This window comes from Littorina saxatilis, linkage group LG15 (genome assembly GCF_037325665.1).
Source record: "Littorina saxatilis isolate snail1 linkage group LG15, US_GU_Lsax_2.0, whole genome shotgun sequence".
Taxonomy (NCBI): domain Eukaryota; kingdom Metazoa; phylum Mollusca; class Gastropoda; order Littorinimorpha; family Littorinidae; genus Littorina; species Littorina saxatilis.
In genome coordinates, this window is record NC_090259.1 from 20,707,834 (window position 1) to 20,732,028 (window position 24,195).

General features: G+C 41.4%; 2 protein-coding genes across 4 annotated transcripts in view; both read left to right on the plus strand.

The window, feature by feature from the left end:
* The window catches only part of LOC138948791 (fibropellin-1-like), a 334,700-nt gene that overhangs the window by 198,330 nt on the left and 112,175 nt on the right, over window positions 1-24,195 (plus strand). The gene's annotated exons all lie outside the window — the stretch shown is intronic.
* LOC138948792 (folylpolyglutamate synthase, mitochondrial-like) overlaps window positions 1-24,195 on the plus strand; it is a 324,370-nt gene that overhangs the window by 80,547 nt on the left and 219,628 nt on the right. The window lies entirely within an intron of this gene.

Below are 24,195 nucleotides of genomic sequence, written 5' to 3' on the forward strand. Positions count from 1 at the left end.
CCGTTTCGCCGTTATCCCATTTCGCCCCCATCCCATTTTCGCGACATTTTACAGGCCAAGTGTCATTTTACCACCATGTCATGTACCATTAGCTCCACATCCCATTTTGGCGCAATCCCGTTTCGCCGTTATCCCATTTTGCCCCTATCCCATTTTCGCGACATTTCACAAGCCAAGTGTCATTTTACCACCGTGTCATACCACTAGCGCCACATTCCATTTTGTCGCCATCCCATTTCGCCGCCATCCCTATTTCGCGACATTTTGGATTGTGGCAAAAATGGGATTTGGCGTAAACGGAATGTCTTCCTAGTTGAATAACGCAGTATAGTAGTACAGTGAGGCTTGGCAAGAAGAATAAATAATAAATGGGATGGCGGCCAAATGGGATGGTGTCAACATGGGATGTCGCGCTAGTGTTATGACACGGTAGTAAAATGACGCTTGGCTTGTGAAATGTCGCGACAATGGGATGGGGGCGAAATGGAATGCGGTGAAACGGCATGGCGGCCAAATGGGATATGGTGTCAAAATGGGATGTCGCGCTATTGTTATGACATGTTAGTAAAATGACGCTTGGCTTGTGAAATGTCGCAAAAATGGGATGGGGCAAAAAAATGGGACGGCGGCAAAATGGGATTGCACCAAAATGGGATGTGGAACTAAAACCACCCCCACCACTCAGCGTAGAGGCTCTAAACAAGAAAAATTAATAATAATAAAAGGCATGCATTACTTTGTGGAATGCGATATTTTTACATTTTTACATTTTTACAAATCGCGGTTTTAGGTTCGACGTGATTTGTAAAAATGTTTTTACATTTTACAAATCACGGGTTAACAGATGATCGTCCATTTTGCTGAGTGTTTGTATGTGATCGTCCGAAAATGTCCCAGCTTTGTATATGTCGAACTTTTACTTTGTTGTGAGTTATACAATCAGCTGCAACATTGTTTCTCATATCCGTCCATAACACATTAATTAGTTGTGACAGCTCTACAGTTTCACTTCCTAAGACGCACTGTTAATAGACGAGTTCCGAAAACAACTCTGTCAAGATTGTATGGGTTGTGAAAGAGTGAGCACCCTTGATGTTTACGCGGAAAAACATTGGAGGGGCCAATCATACCGGATCTGACAAAATGGCAGATAACCCCCGGGAACCTCTTTTGAGATACATTGAATATACCAATATAGGTCAATTTTGGGAGAATTGGGTTATTGGCATTTTGGGATAGTTTTGACACTTCTACACACATATTTGCCTGTTTTGGGATGTCAGTGGCTTATAAATGCCTGCAAATCGATATTTAATCAACCTACCATGCTCTAAATAAAGACAAAGGACGCTATAATTGACCGACTTTTCAACAAGAATGACAGCATATATCCTTTACAGAACCCCATCATGTCGTATAGCGTTCGAAAGGTCACTGTGTCTATTTTTAAACCAGCTTCTAGGTTAAATTATGTTGGCCAACCATGAAGTTTAACACGCAATTCCTCAAAATGGCCGCTATTAATACCCGTATTTCAAACTGCTCCTGAGTCTTCATTTTTGGGAGTATCCTTTTCATTCAAACATCACATGAAAGCTTGTTTTCTAAGCTTTCAGATGATATGCATATATCTAAAATTTTCCAAAAATCAGGTTATCTACCATTTTGTCAGATCCGGTCATTATTATTTTGGCGAGGGGTGTGTCGGAAACACGTGGACAGGAGCACGTGTGACTTTGTTTGTCAGAGGTAAAGCAAGGGTATTCACTCTTTCACAACCCATACAAACCCGACAGAGTTATTTCTGAAAATCGTCTATTGTCTTAAACCTAACACAGTAACATTAATTTTTCTTTCATAATTTGGTAGAAATCAATTATGTACTGTGCGAGAAATTGAATTATAGCTATCCTTGTATTATTACATCTCGACGATTGTGTTAACACTAAGAGTTGAATGGCGCATTCAAATAGTATGATTGCATTTTTGATACATTGGATATCTTGCTTGCATTTGTGTTTGTATACCTTCTTTTGTGCACCAATTCAGGAATTCACGTTCTGTTAACTTGTTTATAGACAAACGGTGCGATTGCAATTTTAAAATTGTTTGCTACTTTTCACACAATTTTGCAAGTGCAATAAAACTCACAAAGTGTATGTATGGTGGTAGTGGTGATTGTGTTAACATACAAGACAAAAATGTTCCCTTTAAATATCCTTACACACACACACACACACACACACACACACACACACACACACACACACACACACACATACACACTCTATATCTCTCTCTCTCACACACACGCACACACACACACACACACATACGAACACACACAGACACTATCTCTCTCTCTCTCTCTCTCTCTCTCTCTCTCTCTCTCTTTCGCTCTCTCTCTGTCTCTGTCTGTCTCTCTTTCTCTCTCTCTCTCTCTCTCTCTCTCTCTCTCTCTCTCTCTCGCTCTCTCTCTCTCTCTCAGTGACACCTACATCGTTCAGCATGCTATAACATAATTGCCAAGGAAGGTTGGTTATTTGAACGTGTAATTAGTGACCACACTGTTCACTAGTGCGTTGACCACAGGTCCGTGAAGTGGACTAACAAACAGATAATTATGAACGAGATAAAAATCAGAGACAACATTTACCACACTTATATTACAAAATATCAACTCAAACACAGCATGTTTAAGTCTAAAGAACATCATTTTAAAAAAAAAGGCCTTCGGATACTATACACTGTAATGTTTGTCCAGAACCTCTTGGATTCCAGTTCAAAGGCATTGGCAAATGGAACCAAGGAAAACATAGTATGTATTTGTGTGAAGCAAACGACCTTATCACAAAGATCTGCACTTGACGAATTAGCACAACAGCAAAGTTTAAAAATATCATTACGCCAATTTGAGAACGCGTAAAGCTCGGGTTATTGTATTTTTATCTACAGTGCGTCGCTAGAACGTCGAGTGTTTTTTTGTAACGATCAATATCAATGTACATCCTTTTAGAAGAAAAAAAGGAGAAAGAACATGCTTTGACAAAATTAATCGAAAGTTACTGTAGACATCAACAACATGTTAACAATGATCTGAAGTCGTAGCTGTAAAACCCTTTGTGGTCTATCTTTGTGAAGTACGACAGTAAAATGCTAAACACATTTATACGAGAGCGGTTTTGCTTGTGTGCAAAAGAGAGAAGATGCTAAATAAAGCAGAGACGCCAAGTTAAAGATAGTTACATCGATGTGAACGAGCCTTTTCTTTTTCTTTGATTTTTTTAAATTGTACGTACCCGTCCCAGTTTTCAGAACTAAAGAATGTTATATCAAATTGTACATTTTCAGACTACACAGAGATATAAAACAAATCATACAATTGTATGTTTCAAAACTAAAATGTTAGAGTTTTTTTTTAAATCAATCAATCAATCAATCAATATGAAGCTTATATAGCGCGTATTCCGTGGGTACAGTTCTAAGCGCTTGTCGAAGAGTTGTCAACACAGGACTAACAAAGAAACTAACATCTACAGACGGACACAAACCCTATCACACACTAGCAAACCCTGATAAACATACAACAAACAGCTGTTTAACAACAATGTACACATCAATAGCTAGGTCCAAACAAAATAGTATCAAACACAAAGAAAACACCTCTCACAGAGCACAGCACAAGAATGTCTTTTGGGGCACAACACATCACTGTCGAACATGAAAGTCGCAGCCAGCTACGGGAAGAACTGAGTCTTCAACCTACTCTTGAACGCGTCAAGAGAGGGGCTCTGGCGAACCTCAAGCGGCAGGGAGTTCCTGTTTTTCTTTCTTCTTCCGAACATGACACATATGTGGAAAAAGGGCGGGAGGAGTTTTTTTCAAGAATGTTAAAGCTTCTGAAAGTAAAGAGTTTTCCTTCGCGCGCGTGTGTGTGTGTGTGTGTGTGTGTGTGTGTGTGTGTGTGTGTGTGTGTGTGTGTGTGTGTGTGTGTGTGTGTGTGTGTGTGTGTGTGTGTGTGTGTGTGTGTGTGCGTGCGTGCGTGCGTGTTGTGTGTGTGTGTGTGTGTGTGTGTTACAGCTAGTGCAGTGAAGAGGAGAAAAACAAGTATTGTGTATACGTTTACCTGTGCTTGTGCGCGATTTTGTAGGAACCCCTTTCCATACAGTTTAGAAACATTATATTTTAATTACACCTCATAGAATGAGGACAGACGCACCAGCATAAAACTTAGATCAGTGACCTTTTTTAGCTCGCCATTCACTGGCCAGTAGAAGTCGCCAGTAGAAAAGACGCCATACCCTGTACAATTTGAGCCCAACCACCCGGCCTTTCCCATCTGACTCGAACAGTTGTTGACATCTTGTCCTGGAGCGACGAACTGGACAGAAGACGAACCTTCAAACCAGTCGTCTACATCATACTTTTCAAACAAAGCGTCAAAGGCGATCTCATACATGGTCTCTTCTGGTCCAATTGTGAAGTTGTAGTACAACACCCCTCCGATGGTGGCTTCACCTTCGTAGTCCAACCAAATGTTTAACTCATACGACGATTGTCTGGTCAGGCGATGCAGGTTGTCCAGGCCGATGAAATACGGGCTTGAATTCATCGGATCGTCTCCGAAGCCTTGCTTGTACTCGTTCCAGTCGTGTTGTGCTGTGATGGGGTAGGTTTGGACCAGCGCGTAGGTTACCCCATCATATTCGAACTTGCAGTTGACCTGGATAAGAGAAAGACCAACGTTAACACCATTAGTATTACAAAAAGAACCATTAAAAAGTCGAGCTGTCCGTTATGAAATTTTAGTTCCACAAAAAAAACCCGACTGTGCAGGTTTACGGGAAAACTGCAAAAACTCCTCAGCTTCACTCTCAAACTTTCCTTTCAAGTGTAAACCACGGCATTCAAGAAGAAGAAGGATTGGTGGTGCAGAAGAAAGACTTGATACAAAATATTGGTGATAAAAAGATGTAAGATCATGAGAAAGAGGACAAAGAGGAAAAGGTTGGTTGGTTGGTTGGTTGGTTGGTTGGTTGGTTGGTTGGTTGGTTGGTTGGTTGGTTGATTGGTTGGTTGGTAGGTTGGTTGGTTGGTGGGTGGGTTGGTTGGTTGATTGGTTGGTAAGTTGGTTGGTTGGTTGGTTGGTTAGGTGGTTGGTTGGTTGGTTGGTTGGTAGCTTGGTTGGTTGGTAGCTTGGTTGGTTGGTTGGTTGTTGAGTAAGTTGGTTGGTTGGTTGGTTGGTTGTTGAGTAAGTTGGTTGGTTGGTTGGTTGTTGAGTAAGTTGGTTGGTTGATTGGTTGGTTGGTAGCTTGGTTGGTTGGTAAGTTGGTTGGTTGGTTGGTAGGTTGGTAGGTTGGTTGGTTGGTTGGTTGGTTGGTTGGTTGGTTGGTTGGTTTTTGGTTTTTGGTGTCCCTTCAACCAAGAGGGAGTGAGGTGGAGGAGGAAGAAAACGAAGTGAATGGAATTTAGAGAACTGATTTTCATGATCCGTCATCATGCTTGTCGTCGTCTTCAAACAACAGCACGTCTGAAAAGAAGAAAGGCATCTTCCACCCATAGGCCTACATCGATCCATACATTCCTTTCACCTCCCTCTGATACTATTGTTTGAATTCCCATACACCCTTTATTTTGCTAAGTCTTTTCTACGTTTTTTTGGGGTTTTTTTCGTTCATGGACTGAAACTCCTACGGCTTTTACGTGTATGACCGTTTTAACCCCGCCATTTAGGCAGCCATATGCCGCTTTCGGGGGATGTATACTTGGCATGTTCGTGTGTCTGTAACCTACCGAACTCTAACATGGATTGCAGGATATGTTTCCGTGCGCACTCGGTCTTGTGCTTGCGTGTACACACGGGGGTGTTCGGACACCGAAGAGAGTCTGCACACAAAGTTGACTCTGAGAAATAAATCTCTCGCCGAACGTGGGGACAAACTCACGCTGACAGCGGCCAACTGGATACAAATCCAGCGCGCTACCGACTGAGCTACATCCCCGCCCCTCAGCTAAGTCTTTTCTAAGGTAACATTGTTATTCTGATTTTCCCAGTGCCTGTATCATGGAGGTTTTGTTTCAAAGAAAATGCAAAGCCGCATTTGATATAAGCAAAGTTAGTTGTGCGGTCCAAATTGTCATTGTTTGACATAAACATCATCCTACATTATACAGAAAAAAAGATGCTTTAAACAAAGAAAGTCAATATATAGTGCTCCACTTACCAGGAAAGCATTTTCATTTGTGTCTGGCTGAATGTAGTAAGCCCCATCCATGTCTGTACGATACCCGTTCTCGAAAGGTTCGGAACAATCTGAAAAAAGAGCGAAAGAATGAAAAAGAGGTGAAAGAAGATGAATTAATCAACATATAAAATACAAAAACCATTGGCGTAAGCAAAAGTAACCTTGATAAACGTCTATACTTATTTACTGAGTTGTGTGACACCTATACATACGCACAGACACACAGACAGACAGGCACACACACACACACACACACACACACACACACACATACACACGCACAGACACACTCTCTCACACACACACACACACACACACAAACACACACACACACACACACACACACACACACACTGTAAGTAAATACATACGATCAGTCGAATATGTTCAATTTTCTTGAGAAAAGGTAACGAGCTTTTTTCTTCCATCTGCTACCGGCGCTCTTGAAACAAAAGCCTCTAAAAAACAATTAGGCCAACAATGGTTCATTCAATACCACACACATACACACAGAGACCTACAACAAAAACAACAACAACAACAACAACAACAGCAACAACAAAAACAACAAAAACATACCTGAGTATGAGCAATGCTCAAAAGAAAGAACACAAATTCTGAAATGACAAGAAAACTGTAAAAATATTACCTCGAATCAAGCGGTGGCAAGCCCGCCCACTGTACTGAACAGGGCAGTCGCACTTATCTCCGTTGAGTGTTCCTCCGTTCCGACACCACAGAGGCGTGGTGGACGACAATTTCTCTTCTGCCTGTCGTTTGTTTAAAACAATTACAAAACATAACACACAGCATCTGAAAAGGCTCATTATTGTAACTTTTTTGCAGAAACAACAATGTTCGTTTCTTTTTTGAAAACTGATTATATTCAAAACCAGCAAGGTCCACTGTTCGGTGTGATAATGTTTCTGCTGTGCTTCTTATTCTTTTATTGATAATTTCAGTCTCCCTCCCGCTATCCTTCCCTTCCTGCCTCCTTCCTTTCCTTCCTGTATCTCCACAAGTCTTTATCTGTCTATGACTCTCTGTCTGTCAGTCTGTCTGTCTGTCTGTCTGTCTATCTGTCTGTCTCTGTCTCTTCTCTGTCAATCTCTCTCTCTCTCTCTCTCTCTCTCTCTCTCTCTCTCTCTCTCTCTCTGGTCATGCGCGACATTGACCACATCACAGCAGAGCCACTAGGTCAGCCTCAGTCAAAGGAAATGCCCATCAGAGCCTCGCGTCGGCTTCGCGGGCAAACTGAGTCGACAACGCCCCCTACTTCAGAGCCCCCCTCCGTCGATCAGTCTGACACACCCACCCACCCGTCCGATCATCTCCTCCCTTCAGTCCTTGAGTCTGACCAAGGTGCACCAGTCCGTGGCGACGAAGACGAAGACAAAGCAATCTCCCCTGGACCCTCCTCCGGCTTACTGTCTGTGTCTGTGCGACCCTCTGAGGTCACTGTTGCTGACAGCGAAAGCGTGGTTGGCCCCCAGATATCCCCATTGGTGCCTTCCGCTTCCTCTTTGACTCATGCCGGGCAAACTGAGTCGACAACGCCCCCTACTTCAGAGCCCCCCTCCGTCGATCAGCCTGACACACCCACCCACCCGTCCGATCATCTCCTCCCTTCAGTCCTTGAGTCTCCAAGCTGCACCAGTCCGTGGCGACGAAGACGAAGACAAAGCTATCTCCCCTGGACCCTCCCCCGGCTTACTGTCTGTGTACGTGTCTGTGCGACCCTCTGAGGTCACCGTTGCTGACAGCGAAAGCGTGGTTGGCCCCATTGGTGCCTTCCGCTTCCTCTTTGACTCCTGCCCAAACCCTGCCTGAGGCATCCCCCACGACAGAGGGCCCCACTCTTACTTCCCCTTCCCTGCCAGACCTTACTGCAGAACTATCAGAGGATGTTCAGTCTCTGATAGAAACTGCAAAATATCAAGTAAATGCGGACCTAAAACAACACATAAAGGTGAAATTTGAGAAGGTTTACAAAATCATGGATGCACTCCAACGAGAGAACATCAGACTTTCCAAGGAAATGCATGACCTAAAATCCCAGTTAGGCGACTGCAAGAAACAACTGCAGGCACAGAGTGAGTCTCACCAAAAACCAAAGACGTCTTCCGTTCACACAGAAACAGACAGTCTGCCTGATGCCAGCACAGATGATTCTCCGGTTACCACAGAATGTGTTGATATCTGCACCGTGAAAGTTGCAAACAGGTTTTTTGTGCTCTATGATCGAGATACTCCTTCCACCTGCGCAGGCAATACAGATGTTGTCGTGCACAACGCAAACCAGGAAAAGCCAAAGACAGGTGACAAACCAGAAGCAACAGCGGCAGTCAGAAGACACGCAGTCAGCAGGCCCATGCACACCGTGAAAACACCGCGACAGCGACTAGCGGAGTGCAGAGTGGCCCCAGAAACCACGCACGTGCTGATTGGAGACTCTGTTCTTTGCCCTGTCAGACCAGAGCTTACATTTCCAGGAAAACGTGTAGAAAACATCAGTGTTTCTGGCCTTGCCTTGGACGATATAGCACATTGGCTTAAGCATATTCCCCAATGTCCTAAGGTGCTACTTGCTGTTGTGCATATCGGCATTAACACATGCCGAGAAAATACAATCACCGAAACAAACTGGAGTGCCATTATAAAACTAGTGAAAAAAGTATTTCCCAATGCACGCCCTCAATTCTCCTCCATCGTCCCACCGTGTGGAGAACATCCACTGAACAAGACCGTCGCATCGTCAAACGACGCCCTGGTCAGGGCCTGCAGCAAGGAGAAGGTGTTGCTGGTCGACCACACCCCGACCTTTCTCACCAGCAATGGAGCTCTACGAACGGCCCTGTACAAGGACGACATTCACCCCAGTCGTCAGGGCACCGGCAGACTGGCGTGCAACATAAAGTACGCTGGCCAGCCGCGTGATGTCATCCATAGCGGTACCCGCAAACCATTGTTGGAGACCCCCGCACATAACCCGGTTCAGGCCCTCGCACAACATCCATATCGCCGTGCTGAGGTTACAGAACACGGAGCGCAGGGGCAGCCACCGAGGAACGGTCCCGGTCCTGTCCGGTTCTCTCCACCAGCGAGACAGCCATGGCAGGGTCGTAATGACAGCGACAGCCACATGCCACTAGTCAACCGAGACAACAGACATCGTCTCGTTAGTGCACCAGCCTCTTCATTCGAAAGCCCCCCGGGCTTGCCCCTCTCGCCGCCGCCTTACTGGTGGCATACAGCGAGGCGACTTCACCCCCAGCCCTGGCCTGGGCCACACCCCTTCTTCTCTCATAGGAGCGCTGTGTTCCCCTTGGGGTATGGCTGCCCACCACCTGCCTTCCCGCAACACTACCCCTACCAGGGCGGAGTGATAGCCGCTACACTTGTTTAGCTAATCATTCATCATTCTATGTGACTTCGAAAGAGAGTATGTTCCGAATGAAAACAATTAATTGTGTGTCTGTGTGTGTGTGTGTGTGTGTGTGTGTGTGTGCGTGTGTGCGAGAGCGTAACTATGCGTGTGCGAATGTGTGCGTGCATACGTGCGTGCGTGCGCGCGCGCGCGCGTGTGTGTCTGTGTGGGTGTGTGTGTGTGTGAAACAGAAAGAGAAAGACTCATAACAAGTATACCAATACCAGTATTCGTATAAATGTGCGAATTTCAAATGCTCGTGGCCATTGACTATCGGAGAGATTCCTTAATAACCAAGTAAGTGTGTGCCCTCTCTGCAGTGTGTAGTGTGCATCTTGTCCTATCGAAAGGGCCAGATGCTAAACGGGGACATTTTCGATATTGTGTGTGTAGTTTTAAAACTACAGTGTTTTAGTGCGACCCTTGACTGTGTTCAATCAAAAGTGACCCGAAGACTGTGACTTTACACTTACTCCAACGTGTGAAACCTTTCTTCTTATACTTTGAGAAGTCAGGTTGATAATAACTGTGTGCTTGTGTCTACTGATCTAGTCACAACTGTGTCGTTATTTGCGATCATCCACGTTCAAGTGTGCGTGTGTGTCATTGTTTGACAACAGTCTCCAACTGAAAGTACGAATATTAACTTTATCACCACTTTTGGACAGTCTCTGAGACGTCGCCCTTTGCTTATTGATTGTTGTTGTCTGCGATCGCTATTACAGTATCATTTTGTACTTACTTATTTCCTTAGTATTAGTAACTTACTTCTTCGTTCAAAGTAGTTTATTGTCTCCTTTTTCATATTACGGTGTCTATTCCTTTTTGATAACATATTTTTGTGTTTCATAATTGCTTTTTGTTTCTCGTTTGCTATTTACTTTTAGTTTGTTTATTTTGTACCAAGATATTTCAGTAGATATATCGATTCATTTTAACGCTCAGAAGTTAGAACGCTGTTATACTTATAGTTTCACAATGGGCAGCTGTCCAAATGCATGGCCCACTAAAGAGAGTTTTCGCGTGGGACACCTGAATATAAACCATGCAATTAACAAAATGACTGACATATCTACTATGCTTTTAAATTCTGGTTCAAGCTTTCACGTTTTTGGGTTTTCAGAATCCAGATTATCTCACCAGATTTCAGATTCTGATGTTGCTATTCCTGGTTACAATGTATTACGACGAGACCCACAGCAAAGTAAAGAAACTGGTTTGCTATTGTACATAAGCGAATCAGTTAGTTATACACGATTAACACACCTTGAGCAGTTTGTGGAATCGGTGTGGATAGAAATTAAGTTGAAAAGAGCACCTCCACTCCTTATAGGTTTCTGTTATAGAAATCCTGCAGAGCGAGCAAACTGGTCAGATAATTTTACACAGATGCTCGAATCAAAGAAAATAATTATGTTAGGTGACTTTAATATTAATTTGTTAAAACAGAACAAAATGTGGCTTGATATGCTTAACCTCTATAATCTCAAACAAATAGTATGCACACCTACGAGAGTCACAGCAACCACCAGCACTCTGATAGATCATATTTATATGACTGATCACCGTAACATTGTTGAATGTTGTGTTCCAGCTAGTGGTTGCAGCGATCACTTTCCCATTTGTCTAACGTGGTCGAGAAAGGGTATAAAAATTCCTAAAGCTGGCCACAAGACAATAAAATATAGATCCTTTTCTCAATTCAACGAAGACACATTTATCCGTGACCTCTGTAACTCCTCTCTCCTTGAGGTTTATAATCATACGAATTCTGATGCTGCTCTAACGCACTGGCTGAATGCCTTCACTAACATTTATGATCGACATGCTCCATGGAGAATTAAGAGAGTCAAACACATAGTAAAACCTAAGTGGTTTGATGATGAATTACAAGATGCAATTGATCATCGTGATTTTTTAAAGTCAATCGGTAAAGAAGAGGAGTATAGAGAACAGAGAAATAAAGTTAATTCAATGAAACGATTAAAAAAAAGAAAGTATTTTCAAGACCTTGCTTCTACAAAACAAAATTCAAAGAACATTTGGAAAGCAATAAATGAACTTACAAATAAAACGACTGCACCTACTTCAAGTTGCCTAAAGGACATATCACCTGATGATTTATCCACACATTTTTCCAAAATAGCTGAAAAGGTTATTATAAACGATAAAACAACCTTAAATAAATTGGAAGTTTTGGAAGACTTCTGTAAATCAAAATAAATTTCATCTCAGTTAAATATTCCTCCGCTTACGGTGCCTGGAGTATTTCACGCACTCACTCATTTAAAGCAAACGGGTACCCGGGGAATAGACGGGCTTGATGGAAGGATTCTAAAGTTATCAGCCCCTGTAATTTCTGACACCCTCACTTACATTTATAATCTCTGTTTAGAACAAAAATATTTTCCAATAGCCCTCAAGCAGGCTAAAATCATTCCTCTGTTTAAATCTGGCGAAAAGAAAGACCCCTCAAATTATAGGCCGATTTCTATACTGTCAGTATTATCAAAACCACTGGAACGACATATAAACAAACACCTATTATCGCACTTTGACCACAATCAATTATTTCACCCTAACCAGTCTGGATTTAGAGCTCATCACTCCTGTCACACTGCCTTAGTCTCTCTTGTTGATCAGTGGTTGGAAAAGATCAACGATAATGAATTTTGTGGAGCTGTTTTTTTGTAGATTTTGCCAAAGCTTTTGATATAATTGACCACAAGTTGTTACTGAGGAAACTCACATTCTATGGACTCGGAATTGATTCTGTTGAACTTATAACTTCTTTTATTAGTGACAGGCAACAGGCTGTATACGCAAACGCCTCAGCATCAAGTATGCAGGATGTACGATATGGCGTAACACAAGGGTCAGTTTTAGGCCCTCTCCTCTTCTCTATATACATAAATGACCTTCCCCTTTACATTGAGAATGTATGTTAACTTTTTGCAGATGACACAACCATACATTCTAGTAACACAAATTTAAGTCGTTTATCAGAAACACTGCAAGAAAGTTTAAACCAGTTGAGTGAATGGACTGAGCCAAATTACATGTCCCTTAACCCCCAAAAAACAAAAAGCATGATAATAACAACCAGGCAAAAACGCCAGAACATAACCTCAATATTTCACGATCTAACGGTTAATGATAAACTTGTTGAAAAAGTCGACCATCATAAAGTTTTGGGAGTGACCATTGATAACAACCTGTCTTGGTCTCGGCAAGTGAAAATTCATTCAAACCACTAATTAGATTACATAAAAGAGCGCTTAAAGTAGTCTTATTAAAGAAAACAACCCTATCTGAGTTAGACTACATGAACTTAGGCATTTTTCCTCTGAAGGCAAGGCTAAGTTATAATAAAGGTACCCTTATGCATAAAATTATTCATGGATGTGTACCTCAAACCATATTTTCCAAATTCACGTTAAAAACTTCACGCCAATTGATGAGACTGAACATGCCTCTGCCTAGGATTGACCTATTCAAATCTAGTTTAGTCTATTCAGGTAGCAGTCTCTGGAACACTCTTCCGACAATCCTACGGCAAACTAGCAGCACAAACGTTTTTAAGACCAGATATACGTCTTATCTCATGAAGTCTAAATAAACATCTGTTGTCGCTAGAATGGTTGTTAAAACCAACAACCGGTGCTTTTTAACAATGTATTATTATTTTTATATACACTGATTTTTTCGAATGCAGTGTATGTCAATGGGCATGGCATTTACAGCTTTGTTGCGTCAGTGCAATCTACTCTATAATTCTTAACTCATGTCAAATGAACTTTAACATTTTTCATTTAAGCAATGTATTGTATGTAATTTTATGATATGTTCTTACTCTCATTTTATTATAATCATGTAGCAGTAGTTTTCTTTACTTGCTTTTCTTTAACAATTTTAGACTAGTCCCTCTTTTGGGCGAGGGCCAGATGTAAAAAAGCAGATCACTGCTTACTCTATTACCCTCGTTAAATAAAGAATTGTTCTTGTTCTTGTTCTCTCTCTCTCTCTGTCTCTTCCAAGATATCAAACTCTCTCGCTCGCGCTTTAATACTTGCCTTCAGAACATGATAACATTGAGATGAGTTCTCAGCAGTAAGACCATCACAGGAACCAGATGACAACTCCTTGGTCAGGCCGCAGCTCACCTGTTCTGGCACCTCCCCAGGACACACGTTGAAACCATGGCAACCCAGAGTATCAGAACACCGGGTCATACAGTCCATGCGAGAACGAGCCGTGAACTGTTCAGATTTCTGTTCTTCGCGCAAAAACCCTTTCGGGCAAACATTGTACTGATCAAATTTGACCGAGGATGTTGCTTTGGTAACTGAAGGCAGTTTTGAGATGATAATGAGAACATAGATGAATATAAGCATCATGTTTTTGATCGGTATTGTTTTTGGTAATAAAATGCCTATCATGTTCACTTTCCCGTCCGATTTTGTTCAACCAGTTTTTTTTCGTTTCGTCTTGCTTTTGTTTTTTAGTGTTTTTTTGTTTGTTTTGTTTTCTGTGGTTTTTTTTCTCTCCCTTTAGTCAAGGTAAAGTTTCGTCTTCTTTTCTTCTAACATGCATTTGTACTCAATGCGATACGTGGTCATTAGACCTTCTCTCGTCTGCTTGTCGGTACGTCTATCTAAGAACACCGTGATGCTGCTTCGGCAATGTGATGTCCAACAGAATCTGTTTTAACCGTAATACGTGTGTCTGTTACAAAACCTACAACCAAAAAACAAAAACCCAGAAAGATCCAATATTCAGTTAAATGTCAACAATAAGACGCATGCAACCAATTCCTTCTATTGATTAACGGTAGCTGTTTTCAGAAAAAGCAGTCTTAGTTATAATGTAGTATTGACTTGCTCGACATATACGTCATGGGGACGCATTTAACCGTTTTTGCAGCCAGTTGTGCATTTTCTGAAGAAACAAATGTGTCCGTGAGCAAGTTAGTTTTAACAAAGACATTACCTCTCTCACACAGGAATCTTGATAGCAACACACACACACACACACACACACACACACACACACACACACACACACACACACACACACACACACACACACTCAGCCAACAACAAATGAAACAACAACAGCAGTAGCAGCAGTAGCTTCATGAGATATTTGAAAAAGCATATTGAATTTTGTATTTGTTTGATTTGCCTTCCAACGGTATAATGCAGCCCACTTATGTTTTCAAAACTTTTCCGTGTGACGATAGCTGCACTTTTATTTCATATATTCCTACTAGTTATTTGATACCATTTTCATTTTTCATTCATATCTTTCTCTTTCATTTAATGTTATTTTATTTTGTGTCATTCTCTTTTTTCGTGCGGAACTGGCTATTTCATGTAAAGAAAGTAATGCAATATCATCATCAATGTCGAAGGTATTACTTTCTCACTTTGTTTACATATTCAATATTGGCAGATCCAAAACATATTGCCTGTGGCACCTGAGATGGTCTTTACTGCCAGAAAGAAAACTTTCAAAGACACGTCTTTGGAGGACCTGAGAGCAAATCGTTACCTCACAATGTGATCCTTCGCTTGAGATATTGGACGTATGACGAACAGCATGACAGTGCAAATTGTTGAATACTTTTGCCAAGCTGATTTTATTGAACACTTTTTTCAATATATTTTATGTGTACTTCTTGTTTGGGTGTATGCAAAGACAAGTGAATGTAAGTTTACCGTTGAAAGACTGCTGAAATTGAAATTCAGTACAAAATGCTGAACTTTCTTGAACCACTGTATCTTAGCGCCCGTCGATCAAAATGCCCTAGACTTTTAGCCTTACGGCAGTAGTAGTAGTAATAGTAGTAGTAGTAGTAGTAGTAATAGTAGTAGTAGTAGTAGTAGTAGTAGTAGTAGTAGTAGTAGTAATAGTAGTAGTAGTAGTAGTAGTAGTAGTAGTAGTAGTAGTTGCAGCAGGAAATTTTGACAAATGATTATATTTATTTTGTGAATTATTGTATTTTATTTACCAAAATGACCATTGGAAAATTTAAATATGGGAAAAAGTTAGATTTGGGTGTATTATTGGAAACTGAGCTGAACATTAGGAATACATTTATGCTATGATTATTTTTATTTATTTATTTATTTAAACATATTAGTTTACTGATAAAGTTTGATGATTTAAAAATGTTCACATTTGACTGAGAAAAGAAAAGACCTATGAAGAAGGTTTGCTCCAAGCCACACACACACACACACACACACACACACAAAACAAAACAAAAGGCAAAAAATAATTGTAGTAGCAAACCTGCATGCAACTGAGGTTAAAAAAAAAGTTTTAAAAAAGTTGCAGCAGCAGCAGCAACAGCAGTAGTAGTAGTAGTAGTAGTAGTAGTAGTAGTAGTAGTAGTAGTAGTAGTAGTAGTAGTAGTAGTAGTAGTACCACACCAACGATTCACTCCGTTTTAAGCTCTCTAACTCGTTGTCTGCACCCCTTTCCCGAATATCTGAGGGTCAGACACAAAGAAAAAAGATTAAGCTTTCATTTTAAATAACAAACACGAAATCAGCAATCACTAACTTCGAGACGTTTGCTTGAAACGTAGGTTAATTGTGTCAACACAAAACAAGGGGGAGTCGTTGGATGTAACCAAGATCGAAAGAACACCACACCTCCATGCAAAAGGAATGTTTTGGTTATGTTAGTCTACGTGTTTAAAGGCTAACGTGGCTTTCTCTGGCTGTAGTTCAAAAATCAAAGGCCACCAGCAAGTGCGACACACTTGATATCTGTGTGTGTGAGTGTGTGTGTGTGTGTGTGTGTGTGTGTGCGTGCGTGTGTGTATGTGTGTGCTTGTGTGTGTGTGCTTGTATGTGTGCGAGTGAGAGATATAGTCTGTGCATGTGTGCGTTTGTGTGCGTGTATATCTTTCTGTATTTCTTTCCGCCTGCCAGTATGCCTGTCTGTCCCGTCTCTCTGTCTGTATGTATGTCTGTTTGTCCGTTTGTTTGTCGCCTGTCCGTCTATCTGTCTGTCGGTCTATCTGAAGAAGAAGAAGAAGAAGAAGAAGATGTCTCTGTCTCTGTCTCTGTCTCTGTCTCTCTCTTTCTCTCTCTCTCAGTCTCTCTCGATCTCTCTCTTTCTCTCTCTCTCTCTTTCTCTCTCTCTCTCTCTCTATGTCTCTCCCTCTGTCTGTCTGTCTCTCAATTACAAAATGTAAAACTATGAATAATAGATCAATAAGTTAATCTATTAAAAAGTAAATGACTTAAAGGATAAGTGAATAACTAACTAACTAACTAACTAACTAAATAAATGAATAAGTAAATTCAAAAGCGCATGAATAAGTAGTACATGGTTAGATGAATACACGATTGAAAATGAAGGAATAAATAAATAAGCAGTAAATAGGTAAATAAAATGACGAATAACGGAATAAATCAGTAGACACATAAACAGAAAATGCATTAACAAATACATCAATGAATTCGTAAATAAATATACAAGTTAATACATAAACAATTGTTAGACATAACTGACAACCAATGAGGCCTTATCCATCTTCCACAGTGCAATTCGAGGGCGTCTACTTAATACCGCTCAGGTTTTTTTTTAAATTTTATTTTCAAGTATTAGATGCATGGTAAGCTGTGACTAGTATAAACATGGTCCATCATGTTATAGCCATTACAACATGTAATTGTAATCTTTGGTGCTCTGGGTACAAGGTTTTACTACAGTACTATTACTATCGTTGTAAGAATTATTAGAGAATTGTATGTAACCCACACAAACCATGATAATGATGTGCTCTCCAGAATTCTATGACAAAGATACCACAAACAACAGAACAGCCGATTACAACAGAACAGCCGACTACAACAGAACAGCCGACTACAACAGTACAGCCGACTACAACAGAACAGCCGACTAGAACAGAACAGCCGACTACAACAGTACAGCCGACTACAACAGAACAGCCGACTACAACAGAACAGCCGACTACAACAGAACATCATGAGATACCGCAAACAACAGCGATTACAACAGACCAGCCGACTACAACAGAACAGCCGACTACAACAAAAGAGCCGACTACAACCAAACAGCCGACTACAACAGAACAGCCAACTACAACAGAACAGCCGACTACTACAGAACTGCCGACTACAACTGAACAGCCGACTACAACAGAACAGCCGACTACAACAGTACAGCCGACTGAACAGCCGACTACAACAGAACAGCCGACTACAACAGTACAGCCGACTACAACAGAACAGCTGACTACAACAGTACAGCCGACTACAACAGTACAGCCGACTACAACAGAACATCATGAGATACCGCAAACAACAGAACAGTCGACTACAACAGAACAGCCGACTACAACAGAACAACCGACTACAACGGCAGAACATAAGGAGATACCGCAAACAACAGAACAGCCGACTACAAAAGAACAGCCGACTACAAAAGAACAGCCGACTTCAACAGAACAGCCGACTACCACAGAACAGCCGACTACCACAGAACAGCCTACTACAACAGAACAGCCGACTACAACAGAACAGCCGACTACAACAAAACTGCCTACTACAACCGAACAGCCGACTACAACAAAACAGCCGACTACAACCGAACTGCCGACTACTACAGAACTGCCGACTACAACTGAACAGCCGACTACAACAGAACTGCTGACTACAACTAAACAGCCGACTACAACAGAACAGCCGACTACAACCGAACAGCCGATTACAACAGAACAGCCGACAACAACCGAACTGCCGACTACAACCAAACAGCTGACAACAACAAAACAGCCGACTACAACCGAACAGCCGACTACAACAAAACTGCCTACTACAACCGAACAGCCGACTACAACAGAACAGCCGACTACAACCGAACTGCCGACTACTACAGAACTGCCGACTACAACTGAACAGCCGACTACAACATAACTGCAGACTACTACAGAACTGCCGACTACAACTGAACAGCCGACTACAACAGAACAGCCGACTGCAACAGAACAGCCGACTACAACCGAACAGCCGACTACAACAGAACAGCCGACTACAACCAAACTGCCGACTACAACCGAACAGCCGACTACAACAGAACAGCCGACTACAACCGAACAGCTGACTACAACAGAACAGCCGACTACAACAAAACTGCCTACTACAACCGAACTGCCGACTACAACCGAACTGCCAACTACAACCGAACAGCCGACTACAACCGAACAGCCGACTACAACAGAACAGCCGACTACAACCGAACAGCTGACTACAACAGAACAGCCGACTACAACAGAACAGTCGACTACAACAGAACTGCCGACGACAATAGAGTTCTGTCTGAATGGTGGAACTCCAGATGGCATTGATTCCTGTGCTTGTCCTGTGGGGTTCAGAGGAAACCGATGTCACAAGTTCATACGAGGTAAGTTACTGATACGGGATTTTCTCTCAAGGTGGAAACTGGTGCGGGTTTTTTCAAACAGCAACCATATTTTGAGATAAAACGGTATTGAAAGATCTTGATAAAGTGCTTGAGTAAAATGTCTCTAAGCATATCTGTCTACGTCTGTGACTTACATTACAAGAGCATCCTTCAACTCAAATACGTGACATACTTCAACGGCTACGACTACAATAACTGCAGCAGCTGCTGCTGCCACTGCCCCGCTGGATGCCGCGCTGATGCTACTTTTGCTGCTGCTAAAGGTTTTGTTGTTCTTGTTTGTCATTGTGTTGTATTGTCGTCACAGATTGTGAACTAAACCAAACAGACACGGGTAAGGAGGGCGAGTGGAGGGCGAGTGGAGGGAGTATGAGACACAATATCTATAAGGACGATGAGCAAACATATTTTCATATTTTGTGTGACGTCTTCTTTCGGGTCCAGGCAAATTGCAATCAGTGACAAACACGGAAACAGCAACTGTGCTTCGTGGAGACACATTGTTTGATTGGAATAAATAAGAAGTCGCGTAAGGCGAAATAACTACATTTAGTCAAGCTGTGGAACTCACAGAATGAAACTGAACGCAAGACCGTATACTCGTAGCATCGTCAGTCCACCGCTCGTGGCAAAGGCAGTGAAATTGACAAGAAGAGCGGGCTAGTAGTTGCGCTGAGAAGGATAGCACGCTTTTCTGTACCTCTCTTCGTTTTAACTTTCTGAGCGTGTTTTTAATCCAAACATATCATATCTATATGTTTTTGGAATCAGGAACCGACAAGGAATAAGATGAAAGTGTTTTTAAATTGATTTCGAAAATTTAATTTTGATCATAATTTTTATATTTTTAATTTTCAGAGCTTGTTTTTTATCCAAATATAACATATTTATATGTTTTTGGAATCAGAAAAAAGATGCAGAATAAGATGAACGTAAATTTGGATCGTTTTATAAAAGAATTTTTTTTTTACAATTTTCAGATTTTTAATGACCAAAGTCATTAATTAATTTTTAAGCCACCAAGCTGAAATGCAATACCAAAGTCCGGCCTTTGTCGAAGATTGCTTGGCCAAAATTTCAATCAATTTGATTGAAAAATTAGGGTGTGACAGTGCCGCCACAACTTTTTACGAAAAGCCGGATATGACGTCATTAAAGACATTTATCGAAAAAATGAGAAAACAACTCTGGGGATATCATTCCAAGGAACTATCATGTAAAAATGCGTAAAGATCGGTCTGGTAGTTTACTCTGAATCGCTCTACACACACACACGCACAGACAGACAGACACACACACACACATACACCACGACCCTCGTCTCGATTCCCCCTCTATGTTAAAACATTTAGTCAAAACTTGACTAAATGTAAAAACAGTGTAAGTGTCATGGATTGAATGGTTGATTGAACAAACTGATGTAGTGTCTCTATTTCAGGTCAGATGCAAGTTCGCCAGCACCCCTATGACAGTTGTAATACGACGCAATCAAGATGCTGATTTCCCTCACAACTGGACTTCATGCAAGAACCACGTCAAAGGAAACCTTGAATCGAAACCGACTGACCCGAATAATTATTTCATCGGCTTGGAAAACCTCCACCACCTCTTGAAACAAGCAAGATATAACCTCGAGATATATATGTTCGGTGTTGGTGGATCCTCTTACCAAGACGTAAACGTTGGTCCAGAATCCAATTCCTACGATATGAAATCTTCGTCAAAACAAAAATCGACCTTCACCACAAAATAGTCAGCGAAGGTCAATGAATGACATTCTAATCTGCTACTATGGAGAGAACTAAAACGTGTAGATGCAATAAAGTATTGTTTGACCAACCTACTTGTATTTTGTTTTACTTCACTTTTACATGCTAACTCTTATCTACAAAAACGAATATGGAGGCTGTATCTGCTCGAACACGCTACTCATGTTCACCTTGTGTTGATCAATTCAGACGAGACGGTGGACACTCTCGTTTCAAGCCAACAAAACCCAGGCCAAAGATCAGACCATGAGAAAACTAACGGTTGTATCGAGTAAATACCTGTATGTTTTAAAGACACAAGCCTTCCGCAGTAAACATTTCGACTCACCATCTAAGATCGTGTCAGCCTAGGCTTTTACTCGGGATAAGTCCACTTGGTCACATTCCAAACATGAGCAATTTGGTTTCTCTCTGTGCACAGTTGAATTTTGTTATGCATTATTTTCGTAAAAGCCACTATTTAAAAAAAAAGTTTTTAAAGAGACTAATTCGTCAGAAAATTCCAACTAACCACAGACAAAATCAGGATGTTGCTTTTTACCATGTGTCAAAGTTGAGAACTGGTCTTATCGATTGCGAAAGTCTAGCCAGATCTGAGATTGCCAACCAAACTGTGTTCATGAGGATTGTACCTTTAAAACAGAAACAAGAGGCGAAGCCTTCAAGGCTCCCGTCAGAAATCGACAAACAGTAACACAAACTCAATCACTCCGTCATACATACAAAACACACACTCATACGCACATAGACAGACGGACACACACACACCTTTACAAACAAACACACATACACACACAAACATACACACAAACTCATGCACACACACACACACACACACATACACACACACACACTCTCTCTCAGTCTCTCTTTCTTACACACACACACACACACACACGCACACACACACACATACACACACACACAAACACACACGAGTACACATAAAAAAAACCAGTAACAATAACACATGTGCACACAATGAACACACACACACACACACCGCGCGAGAGAGAAAGACTACAGGGAGGCATGACGTCATGATGCATTAATTGACGTCAAGCACTTTTGATCGTGACGTAATCTTCTTATTTCTATCACACACACACGCACACACGCACGCACGTACAGACAGACAAAAGTTAGCATCGCATAGGCTACACTTACGTGAGCCAACCAGCTAAAGTGCTCCAAAGATAAGTCGACCGAGCAACTTATGTTTTTGTCTTGAATTTCTGGAGGTGCAAGTAAACAGACTAAAATAATACAAAGACAATTGCTATGTTATGGTTAATCAATCTATTCAGACTAAAAGGTCTTTACAGCTGGTGTAAAGTTCTCGTCTGAAAATAACGTATACTTTTAATTTGACCCTCAGCCAGAAACAAGGGCATTGCTCTTTATCTTAACAGCATCGTGATGAAAGTGGATGTAGACACATTCATCCATACACAGACATGAAACAGACCGACGGAAAGACAGAAAAACAGACAGACAGACAGACAGACTGACGGGCACACCGACACACACGCAGGCAGACAAGCAGGCCGAAAGACAACCGGGCAGGCAGGCAGCCTGGAAGACAAACAGACGAAATCGAATACGATGTGTGATATATTTTATTATGACACAAGATAAGAATAACAGGCAGAGCAACAGAAATGTAAGGAAAAAAGCTCGTATTGTTTTTATTTGCTTCAGTTTTTTCCTTACAGAATGTTGAAGGTACCTTTAACGATCAAATAAAATGCTAATAGACTTTTTTCGTATAACCTTTGCCCCCATCGTTTCGACCAATCAGATTTTAGGGCACGGCAGCCTCTCTCTGATAACCGGAACTAGGGGGCAATAGGTGCCTGGCCTGAAATACCTCTTTCACTTTCGATGCTCGAAGATTACTTTGCCAGAGGATTACTTTGAGAAATTCTGCAAGAAAACGGATTATCTTGTTCAAAATCATGAACAAAAAGTCAAGGACATGCACGAAGGTATGGTTTGAAACGGCTATTGGTGGTATATGGACGAAAGACTTGACGAACTTCCCCTGCATAAGCGAGGGTGCGTATCGCTAGCGCTACGTGTCATTTGTCATTTGTGCTGAGTGTCATTTGTCCTACGTGTCATTTGTGCTACGTGCCGCTATCGCTACGTTGATTAGTGCTACAAATAATTTGTCAATGAGTCGCTATCATTCGTTCATTATCACTACGTGTCGACAGCACTACATCTTTTAGCGCGACGTGTCATTATCGCTATGTGTCAATCCCACTACTTACTGACGACTCTCTCTTTCTCATTTTTTCAGTCTCTCGCTCTCACTCGTGGTTTGTGTGTGCCATGCATGTCTGTGTATGTATGAGTATGCGTGTGTGTGCCTGTCTGTTTCAGTGTGTGTCTGTGTGTGTGTGTGTGTGTGTGTGTGTGTGCCTGTGTGTGTGTGTGTGACTCTCTCTATCTCTCTCTTGCTCACTCGCTCGCTCACTCACTCTGTCTCTCTCTCTGCCTCTCTCTCTCTCTTTCTCTCTGTGGCCTTAATAATAAACCATTCTGAGTTCTGAGTTCTCTCTCTCTCTCTCTCTGAAGGAATATTTTGTTGTTCCTTTCAATTTGCCAGAGATTTGTAATTTTCGGAAGAAAGTCTCTGCATGATTTTCAGTTGTTTCTTTCGGATTTTGATCTTTTTAGAAAAAAAGGGCTTTTTGTGTAAGTGCATGTGCTAACAAACTGAATTACAGCTGGTTACTGTCCATCAGAGCTGTACTGAACGCGCACTCATCCGCTCGTTCCATTCTTATCAGTCACTCAAACAAATTAAATGTCCACACCAGCTGTTTGCAGTTAAGTCCACGTAAGGTGAAATGTTATTGAATTAAATTAAAGCTTTTTATGATTTTAACTTTTGTGAAAAATCATAGCAATTTCAAAATCAATTTTCCAAAACATATTTACAAAAAACATGAAAAAGTTTAGCATCAAATTATAGCACAGCAGGGCACTGCTGGCAGATTGTCTCCCCTGCCCTTCTGTTGGGTCAACAAAGGGGCCAAATACGCCTTTCAATTTGCCAGAGATTTGTAATTTTCGGAAGAAAGTCTCTGCATGATTTTCAGTTGTTTCTTTCGGATTTTGATCTTTTTAGAAAAAAAGGGCTTTGTTTTTGACTAATTGTAAGACAGTGTTATGGCATATATTTGTAAATGGAAATATTGACACAAGGTATAACCGAGGATATTGAAACCTTTTCTTCTCTCCCAAATTCTTTTATGAAATGAGAGGGGGAGAGAGAGAG